The 11,286-nt window shown below is 42.2% G+C and overlaps 1 long non-coding RNA gene across 3 annotated transcripts; it reads left to right on the top strand.

Moving 5' to 3' along the window:
• Positions 1 to 7,407: 7,407 nt before the first annotated feature.
• Positions 7,408 to 9,386, top strand: LOC123145243 (uncharacterized). 3 transcript variants are annotated; one of them, XR_006472186.1, is made up of 2 exons: positions 7,408 to 8,447; positions 8,546 to 9,386. It is a non-coding gene; the product is annotated as an uncharacterized lncRNA (long non-coding RNA). The 3 variants fall into 3 exon arrangements; XR_006472187.1 differs by having other exon boundaries at positions 7,408 to 8,465; positions 8,558 to 9,386; XR_006472185.1 differs by having other exon boundaries at positions 7,408 to 8,465.
• Positions 9,387 to 11,286: the final 1,900 nt, after the last annotated feature.

The raw sequence follows: 11,286 nt of genomic DNA, 5'->3' as shown, positions 1-11,286 counted from the left end.
AATCGCCAAAAGATTCCAAGAAGTCGTCTTGAGGCTGACCAGCTCTCGCCGCCTCATGACAGTCAGTTTTCGGCTTTCTCTACTGAGGTACTTGACCGGATGACCCGGAAGCACAATCGCAGTAGTTCTCCCTTTACTACCCTAGCCGATTGAGTGAAACGTAGGGTAGCAAGCACAGGAGCCGGGCAACCCAACTATTGACCCAAGACAATGATTCGGAGCTGATGCATATAAGGCCAAAACATGCGACGCCGAAGTACGCTATAGAGCTGTTCGGACTTTTGCTGGCAACTCATTTGTTCCCATACCGAGCCCTTGGCAGGTTATGCTAAGGTGTGTCTGTGAAACAACCATGTGAGCCGTATTTAGCGGCGAGACAACACGGGTGGTTAATTCGGATACTATTTACTGGGAGCTGAGCGATATACCAATGATTATTTATTATATATATATAAGCCATCCTCCCGGCTATTTGACATGCTCGGGGTCGGAGGAACATGCATAGTACAGGCTCAAAATAGAGAGAGCAGTCTACAAAAAGTTATTTTGGACCTCCTGTCGCACGTCTGTGCCGCCAGTCCTCGGCGGGGGGAATCCTTGATGGAAATAGCCCCTTAGGTGAGTGTATGGATCCGAACTCCGATAGAGCCAGTTGCAGATGTTTGTCCTGTTCATCACCTGTTTTTAAGGGATAGTGAAGGAAGAAATAAAAAGAAAATGGATAAAAAATGTTACGGGGATGCTTGCAGGCTTGTCCGTAGTGTGCCTCCGCCAATGCCCATGGTATCTTGAGTGCATAGTGATGTATGTGCGGCACATATTTTGCAGGTGTACGAGGTGGGCGGCGGAAGCCGAACTGCTATTTTTGCTCCGGGAGTAGTTGATCCTCGGGTGGAAATTGCTTCTGGCCCCCGATATTTCGTTGGTGAACCTCTTCGTCGTCCCTGCCGCCTGGCGGCCTCCTCCCCTTGTGTTCGGCGCTGAGCTTGCCGGCTTGTTTAAAGACCCAACAGTTTCTGTTAGTATGATTAGCTAGTTTGTTGGGGTGGCCGTGAATCTGGCAGGGTCGGTCCAATATCCTGTCTAGGTTGGATGGTTCGTCTCGTTTCGCCTTAAATGGATTCTTCCGTTGACCAGGCCTAGGATTGCTGAATCTGGCGTTGACCGCTGTGTCGCATGATCTTTCATTATCATTGCGACTGTTGTATTTGCTTCTTCGTGGCTTGCCGTTGCCGTCTCGGGTTTCGGAAGTACCCAGGTCGCTGGCGCTGTTGCTTTTATGAGTGAGCCAGCTGTCTTCTCCTGCACAAAAGCAGGTCATCAGAGCAGTGAGGGCTGTCATGGATTTAGGTCCTTCTTGATCGAGGTGGCGTGCAAGCCATTCGTCCCGAACACTATGTCTGAAAGCTGCAAGTGCTTCCGCGTCCGGACAGTCGACGATTTGGTTCTTTTTGACTAAGAACCGAGTCCAGAGCTTCCTGGCTGACTCTCCGGGCTGCTGGACAATGTGACTTAGGTCATCGGCATCCGGTGGCCGGACATATCTTCCTCAGAAGTTGTTGAGGAAGGCCTTCTCCAAGTCCTCCCAGCTGCCTATGGAATTTTCAGGTAGGCTGTTTAACCAGTGATGAGCTGGCCCTTTTAGCTTTAGTGGGAGGTATTTAATGGTGTGGAGGTCGTCCCCGCGGGCCATATGGATGTGGAGGATAAAATCTTCTATCCATACCGCGGGATCGGTTGTTCCGTCGTATGATTCGATATTGACGGGTTTGAATCCTTCGGGGAATTCATGATCCATTACTTCATCGGTGAAGCAAAACGGGTGTGCGGCACCTCTATGTTGGGCCACACTGCGACGTAACTCCGAAGGAGTCCACTTGCGGTTTTCGGCTCAGGCGTGGATAGGTTTGTCACGTCCGAATAGGTAGCTGTCGTCACGTGTCGAGGCATGCTTTCGCGATTCGTCGATCAGTCTTGCGTGTCCTGCTCTACTGTCCAAGTCCCGCTGCAGGTTGTTTGGGTAATCGTGAGCTGCATTATTCCTGCCTTTACGGCGAGGTGGGGCGGTCCGTGTTTGGCTTGAGTTGCCTCTTTATCCGGACAGAGTTGTTGGTGACCTGCCGCATTGTGTGATGATGGTACAAGCTCCAACGCCTCGTCATCGAACCGATGTAGCAATCTATGCTTCGGGTAGCTTTTGGCCAGGCCACTAAGGCCGTATTCTTCGGCGAGCAGGACTTGGGTCCATCTATCGTTGAGTAGGTCTTGGTCAGCTTGAAGATGCTGCTGCTTCTTTTTCAGGCTCCTTGCCGTAGCTATGAGCCTGCGCTTGAAGCACTCCTGCTCGAGGGGCTCTTCGGGTACGATGAAATCTTCGTCGCTAAGGCTTACCTCATCTTCGGAGAGCGGAAGGTAATTGTTGTCCTCCAAATTGTTGCTAGGCAGGGCTTGTTCATCGGGGCTGGCTTGCCCGTTTTCCTGTTCCTCCTGTTCGGATCTTGCTCCAACAGGGTCTTCAGTGTGTTCGGCATCGTCCGGAGTACTATTTCTCCGGTGCCATCGTTGTTGCGATGTGACTTGGAGCGGCGTTTAGGGCGCCGATACTTAGACTGTGTCTCAGGAGGTTTGTTCTCATCGTGGTCTTCTTCGTCATCATCGCTAGCTTTTTTAGGTGTATCAACCATGTACACGTTGTAAGAAGAGGTGGCCGTTCCACGTCCCGTGAATGGCGGGTCTTGGCCTTGCTCCTTATCGACGTCGTCGTCTATATCATCGATGTCTTCGAAGCCATGATCAAGCACATCGTTTAAGTCATCGACAGTGGGTATGAAGTGGTGGAGGGTGGGAAGCAAAATTTCCCATCATCAGCCTTTAGCTCGAACCGAACATAGTTCGGCTGTGAGTCCTTCTCCAAGGACAAATTCTTTAAAGAGTTTAGCATGTCACCCAAAGGTGAGTGCTGGAAGATGTCTGCGGCGCTGAATTCAAAAACCGATAACCAATCCAGCTCGGTGTCCGCGGGCGTACATGGTCCGGAAATTATAGCCGGAGACAAGTCCGGAGTTTCGTTGATGCCAATATTGCAGGGTGTCGAGTCTGTGTGCGGCTCCAACGCCGTAGACTCTGTGGCCTCGGATGGCACGATCTGCTCCGGCTCTAAGGCCGTTGCTGCAATAGGAACCATCTCCTGGATGTAACCCGATGACAGATTTAAGTCATGTTCATCGGGGTGAGGGGGAGCGATCGTCGCGGTCTCGAATCCGTTGAAGATCAAATCTCCGCGGACGTCCGCGTCATAGTTCAAGCTTCCGAATCTGACCTGATGGCCAGGGGCGTAACTATCGAGTTGCTCCAGATGACCAAGCGAGTTGGCCCGCAGTACGAAGCCGCCGAACACGAAGATCTGTCTGGGGAGGAAGGTTTCTCCTTGGACGGCGTTACTATCGATGATTGAAGAGGCCATCGGACCTTTCATCGACGGTGCAGTGGAACTCTCAATCGAAGCACCAATGTCGGTGTCAAAACCGGCGAATCTCGGGTAGGGGGTCCCGAACTGTGCGACTAAGGTCGATGGTTGCAGGAGACGGGGGACACGATGTTTACCCAGGTTCGGGCCCTCTCTATGGAGGTAATACCCTACTTCCTGCTTGATTGATCTTGATGAATATGAGTGTTACAAGAGTTGATCTACCATGAGATCGTAATGGCTAAACCCTAGAAGTCTAGCCTGTTTTTGACTATGGTAATGAGTATGTATCCTTTCCGGACTACGCCCTCCGGTTTATATAGGCACCGGAGGGATCTAGGGTTACATAGAGTCGGTTACATAAGAAGGAATCTTCATAGTTGATCACCAAGCTTGTCTTCCACGCCAAGGACAGTCCAATCTGGACACAGGTACGGTCTTCGGCCTTCATGTCTTCACAGCCCATCAGTCCGGCCCATGGATAACAGGCCAGACGCCCGAGGACCCCTTAGTCCAGGACTCCCTCAATGTCAACAATAATAACTCATGCTACCCATATTCAACTGGACATATGTACCTAGATCTTTCCTCACTACATGATGCTTGCCAAAGGAGAAAAATAAAAAGGAATAGAGGGAAAAACTTTGACTCTTTGCATAAAAGTAAATACATAAAAGTAAAGCATAGGGCCTTCACAGAGGGAAGCAGAGGTTGCCATGCGCTTATTTGTTTGTATGCTCAACCCCTTAGTGCAAAAGAACGTCACATTATATTGCCCCTTATGATAGCAACCTTTATTATGCACTCTGTCGCTTTTATTCTTTGCCATCACAAGCTCGTAGAACGCTCAATTTTTTCTTACACTAAATGATCTCACACTTTTAGAAGAAAATTTTATTGCCTTATTGCACCGATGACAACTTACTTGAAGAATCTTATTCAATCCTTAGGTAGGTACGGTGGACTCTTGAAAATAAGATTTGGGTTTAAGGGTTTTTGGATGCACAAGTAGTATCTCGACTTGGTGCGGAATTTTTGGCTAGCAAAGATGGGGGGCAAGCACCACATGTTGAAGGATCTATGACAATATGACTTCTATGTGAATATGAGCAAACATAAATCATTACGTTGTCTTCCTTGTCCAACGTCAACAATTTTGGCATATAATATTTTGACGGGGGCTCACAATCACAAAAGATTTCCATGATAGTGTATTTGCATGTGAAAGTTCTCTTCTCTATACTAATTATTCGTGAATTGCTTGTATGACCAATATTGTGATTGTCAAGCCTCAAAAGATTTCACTTTCTAAATCCAATGTGAAGCTATCACTAGGCATGATATAATTTCAACTTCATGATATTCAATTCATTCAACAATCTACTCATAGGATATAAGTGAAGCACAAGAGTAAATGACACAGAAAAGAGCTTCGTTGACGGAATGTGAATGTCGCTTACCTAGCCTCCCTGACAACTATTTGAGGGCACTATTTTGTTTAAAAACTTTCAGATCTAAGTATTTTATTAAAACAGCAAGCAAAACAAAATAAAATGACCTTTCAAGGATAGCACAACTCATGTGAAGAAGCAAAGACTTAGGTACAACAGATACTAACCGATAATTGTTGATGAAGGAAGGTGAGATGCCTACCGGGGCATCCCCAAGCTTAGATGCTTGAGACTTCTTGAAATATTATCTTGGGAGGCCTTGGGCATCCCCAAGCTTGAGCTTTTGTGTCTCCTTAATTCCTTTTATACCACGGTTTTCCAAAATCTTAAAAACTTCATCCACACAAAACTCAACAAGAACTCATGAGATAAGTTAGTATAAACCAATGCAAAAACCTTATCATTCTCTACTGTAGCAAATCACTAAAATTATTATTCAAAATTGCATACTAAATGCCTCTGCATATTTAGTACTTCTATCCTCAAATAGAATCATTAAACAAGCAAACATATGCAAACAATGCCAACATAACAGCAATCTACCAAACCAGTACAGTTTGTAAAGAACACACTGTAGAGAATTTATCAGAGCTTATTATGCAAAAAGTTTCAACATTTTATCACATTCTGACTTTTCTAGGGATTTTTTGCAACAACGGTAAACTTTCTGTTTTGAAACAACAACAAGTATATTTGCAAAATAAGCATGACAAAGGCTATCATTGGCACTTTTATTGAAATAAAAGATGCAAAAAATTACTCTAAATAACAGCAAGAAAATCCTAACAAAATAAAATTGACGCTCCAAGCAAAATTCATATCATGTGACGAATGAAAACATAGCTCCGAGTGAGGTTACCGGTAATGTTGAAGACGAAAGAGGGGATGCCTTCCGGGGCATCCCCAAGCTTAGTTGCTTGGATATTCCTTGAATATTACCTTGGGGGTGACTTGGGCATCCCCAAGATTAGGGTCTCGTCACTCCTTATTCTCCTCATATCGACATCTCACCCAATACTTGAAAACTTCAATCACACAAAACTTAACGGAACTTTGTGAGATAGGTTAGTATGATAAAGAGCAAACCATTTCACTTTTGGTACTGTCAAAGACAAGATTCATAATTGTTATCACACAATGCCTACAGTAGCATATCATTTCCACAGTTTATATTGAGCAATATAAGCCATAGAAACTAGAAAACAAGCAAACTATGCATTGAAAACAGAATCTGTCAAAAACAGAACAGTCTGTAGTAATCTGTACTCAAACCATACTTCTGCTACACAAAAAATTATGAAAAAATTAGGAACACGTGAGAAATTTGTATATGAAACTTCTTCAAAAAGAATCAACTCAAAAGCACTGTTCTGTTAAAAATGAGACTTATTTTCGTGAGTGCCAAAGTTACTGTTTTTCAGCAGGGTCAAATCAACATCACCCAACATGATCCCAAAGGCTTTTCTTGGCACTTTATTGAAACAAAAGCAATAAAAAATGATTACTACAGTAGCTTAATCATGTTAACACATAAAAACAGTAGGTAAAAGTGTTGGGTTGTCTCCCAACAAGCGCTTTTCTTTAATGACTTTTAAGCTAGGCATGATGATTTCAATGATGCTCGCATAAAAGATAAGAATTGAAACATAAAGAGAGCATCATGAAGCATATGACTAGCACATTTAGGTCTAACCCACTTCCTATGCATAGGGATTTTGTGAGCAAACAACTTATGGTAGCAAGAATCAACTAGCATAGGAAGGCAAAACAAGTGCAACTTCGAAAGAATCAACACATAAAGAAGAAACTTGATATTATTGAGATATGTAAGAGCATAAGTTCCTTCCTCATAATAATTTTCGGAAACATCATGAATGGATTCAACAATATAACCATCACATACGACACTCTTTTCATGATGCACAAGCATAGAAGATTTATCACTCTTTATGGCATACATGTCATCATAATAATCATCATAGATAGCAACTTCATTGTCATAATCAATTGAAACCTCTTCCAAAATAGTGGATGTATCACTAAATAAAGTCATGAACTCTCCAAATCCACTTTCATCAATATTGTAATAAGATTTAACACCCTCCAAAACAGTGTGATCACTACTACCTAGAGTTGACACTCTTCCAAACCCACTTTTATCAATGTAATCATTATAAATAGAAGGCATGCTATCATCATAATAAATTTTCTTATCGAAAGTAGAAGGAATCAAAGGATCATATCTATAATACCTAAATAGTTCCTCCCCACTATCCTATTTATCTTGACATGCAGCCTATCCACCTCAGCCACTTTGCCATCTCAGCATTTTTCAACCAATGGTGTGATTCAACTCTGGTAATTTTTTATTTAAGATACTCAACTCTGGTAATTAATCAAACCAAGCCTCCTCGGTCTTCCATCGAAGCCCATCAGTGAATAACCTAATAAAGAGAAGCCCATCAGTCATCTCGCTGTATCCTGGCATAACAGACGACACTTTCAACCCTCACCGACGCACGACGCACCACTAGGCGGTGCCCTGCAACCCTGTCCTCCGGCGTTCCCTAGGAAACCACCCACTCGTGCAAGCCATCTCCGCCACTGCAGCCAGATCCGGTGCAGGGCTGCCACCGCCTCCGACCAACAAGAATTGAGGTTCTCCATCACCGGTTGCCGTCCGGCGCGCAGAACGTCGCCCTCCACGGATCCAGGTGCGCCGGTCAGATCCAACATCGGGAGCTCCGACACATGCATCAGGACCGAGCTGCTACCCTGCAGTCTCAACGCGCCCATCGTCAGCCACCTCAACGACCTCCTCAAGATCGGGATCCACCACCGCCCAGTTCCCCAGAAGCGACGACGACGGCTCTTGAACGACTTCCCCTGCTCCGGCTAAAGTGCCCCTTTAAATTGTGGAGCGGCATCGCTCATCAGGTTGGTGTTGCACCTTTCATCCAAAATCATGGCATGATGTCCAGGTTGCTCATAGTTCACTTGCGTTCCCTCTTGCATTATAGACCTCAAAAGCACATATGTGGTATCATATTTTTCATGGCATCCTCAGGGTACAATTGTACAACACGCCTCCCCCTACCTCCTATCTCCTCCATGTTCAGATCGATCTAGGGTTCGCAGGATTTTTGTCGACGTGTTTGACTTCTGGTGAAGATGTTGGATCCGGTCAAGGGCACCAGAAAGTGGTTTAACACCAAAAAGTGGTTCTCAGGGTAACGTCAACTACATATGGAGCATATATCTATCAGCGTTTCGATATTTCCCTTCTTTGTTCTCTCCCTCCCTCTTATTCTCAATTCCTCAAAAATTTCTTCAGTGTTATGTGATGCTGCTGTTGATGTAGATACGTTCAACTGATATTCCTAGGAGAAGTTTCCCTTTACCTTTTATTTCTGGGGCAACTGCCATAACATCCCAGGGTGCAATGGCTTGCCAATTAAATCCCCTAATCTGTCTAATGTTTCTTTGTGCAGATGTTTTGATCTTTGTCGGCAAGGTCTTTGATGAAACAGGTGTGATTGTAAAAAAATGTTCGTAATCTTTATGCTCCATTGCCTACCCAATATGTCTTTTGAAACTTTGATGCAGTAATTGATAAGAAATTATTTAGTTCATAAAGCAGGTCATTATTTGCAATTTTGAAGAGAAGGATTCAAAATATTGCCAGTTATGTGCCGTAAGAATAATATCGGGTGTCTCTTCTTGATAGGTATGATATATTGCTGTCTTTATAATCTTTATTATTATATAGATTGAACGACCAGTTCTGTCACAGTTCATTATTCGTACAAATAGCTGATTTTGTTGAGAAAAGCTTTGTTTTATACTTCTATATAATTGCAAGCCCTATCTGCAGATTCTTTTTGAATATTTGTCGACAAGTTTTATGATGAAAAAGAAAGCAGGCCATCGATCTTACTTATGTTGTATATCTATTCTCAGCCGTCATTGTTTTCCTAAGTCCGATGCATACTTCCAAGAAGCGTACAATTTCAAAAGTGTTTCTACAGCACCAAATATATTGACGCACTTTCAGGTCTCCTATGTCCAGTCTTATTCCTTCTAATATCTTCTTCATGGTAAACATTATGAGGTCATATTCTTCTTGCATTCATTCACTAAGTTGTCTTTCTTTTGTGTCCGCTTTTTTTCGAAAAGGAGGATTACCCCTGGCCTCTGCATCGAGTCATGCACACAGCCATCTTTATTAAATATTCACTAAGTTGTCTTTCTTTTGTGTCAGCTACCTTATATCTCCTAACAGTAACGTTATAGGTGAAGCTGCCGCTAACAAAGATTGAAGCATGCATGCAGACTTGCCAAACAAGGTCTATTTACTATTTTTTTTGTATGTATAATGCCGAGAAAGTAATATTTTTTGTATGTATCAATATCTTCCCATTCAACAGATTATGTGTATTAAATTGATTTGTATGCTCTTCAGATCTGTATCTTTTTTGTACAATATATCAAGTTTGCTTATTGATTTCATTGCCATATATGAGTGATAACAATGTCATGTAGATGTTCATGCGTGATAACCTTACTAAAGGGCCAACTAAAGGGCCATTGTCTGTTGTAATGATCAGGATTGCTATCTTAGCTGATCTATGAGCTTTAGAGTTGTGGTCGCTGGTGATATGGAATACTTGAACAGAGTAAGGATTTGTGATGACACAAAAATCTACATGAAGGTTTCAGATTTCCCAGTTTCCAGTTTCGGTCATGGGTGATCTAGAAGCTGTAGGTTTGGCAAGAGAAAGATTTTATATGAGGATAGCTATTTCCTGAAGATGTATTCTTGATGTAATGATGGCTGCAAGTTTAAGTTTATGTGCTTTCATGGTCAAGGAGTATTGGATCATAATTTGCACTACTGTCCATAAACCATACATCAAATTATTGCTGGAACTTTGTGATAACACTTTGAAGAACGAATGCATGAATACAATTGTTTCGTTGGTTGACAAGCTTTCTGTAAGTTGTGCGATTGAAGTAATATTGATTCTATCATTTTGCAAATGTGGTTTGCATGACCTCACAAGCATAACACTTCAGAGGTAAAAATCATTTCTTCTCATATCTTATTTGTCATGTAGGAATACATCTCATGGGTTTTTAGAACTTGGCATGCTAATTTCCCGCAGCAACGCGCGGGGCATCATCTAGTTCATTAAGCAAAGCATCCCCAAGCTTAGGACAAGCATTATTTCTAGCAAATAAATCTTCAAACATGTCATACTCATTAAACATATCATCCCCAAGCTTGTGGTTTTGCATATCATCACAATCATTCTTATCAATAGCATGAATATATGGCACCAATAGTATAGCAAACATTATTATCATATTCTTCCAAGCAAGTGCTAAAAAGGTTTTCAAGATCATAAGGGATATCGTTGTCTTCCCAATCGCAATCATTACAAAAAATAGTAGGTATCACAAAATCATACTCAATATCATCATCCTCCATCAACATATTTGATTCACTTTCATGAGGCACAATGGTGATAGGAGCAACATTATTTGGGAGAGATACCTTTTTACCTTTATTCTTTATTCTTTTTCTTCTTCACCACATCATGTGTGGGTTTAATTAATTTCTTTAAGCTTCTTGTTGAAGAGATTGATTGGATAGAAAACTCCTCCTCGTTACCTGATTCATCATAATAAACACTAGGAGGGTATTGGGAAACATTTTCCCTTTCATTAGTACTCTCTTCATACTCCATTAGTTTTCTTGTCTTTAAGTAGTTGGCAATATAAGAATTCTCAATGCAATTTACCGCACAAAACATATAAATTTCTTCTAGATCAAAATCAAGAAATCTCTCAGGATTTGGAAAACCCTTAGTTATACGCTTCATTTCTTCATACCCCAAGACAAGACTAAGCTCTTTATGATGCTCAAGGGTAATCAAGTTATCACAATTTTTGGACACGATTTGATCATGAAATAATTTGCATTGGAGATTTAAATGACCAAGTTCATTGCAAAGTTCATAAGGATGGCGAAAAAATTACATCTTTCAGCACAATCATCTAGCTCTCTTGCAACTTTTTGTTTCTAAATATTTATGCTTCTTACAAAATCTATCTTCCCTTTTTGGTGTTGAAAGGCACTCCCAATTCACTCCGCAAAAAGTGACATGCTTATAAGAAACTTTTTTGTCATGACTTCTGCAATCGTCATTAGCATTTTGGATATTCAAAAAATTCACACTAACAACATTGCAATCATGCTCATCATTCAAATATTTTGTGCCAAGCATTTTATTGACTTCTTCTTCTAACAATTTAGCACAATTTTCCGAACCATCGTTTTCAAGAAACATATTATAAAGATGATCA

The sequence above is a fragment of the Triticum aestivum genome, chromosome 6D (assembly GCF_018294505.1).
Source record: "Triticum aestivum cultivar Chinese Spring chromosome 6D, IWGSC CS RefSeq v2.1, whole genome shotgun sequence".
Lineage (NCBI taxonomy): Eukaryota > Viridiplantae > Streptophyta > Magnoliopsida > Poales > Poaceae > Triticum > Triticum aestivum.
Note: the sequence above shows the minus strand (reverse complement) of the source record. Positions and strands in the feature narration are given on the sequence as shown.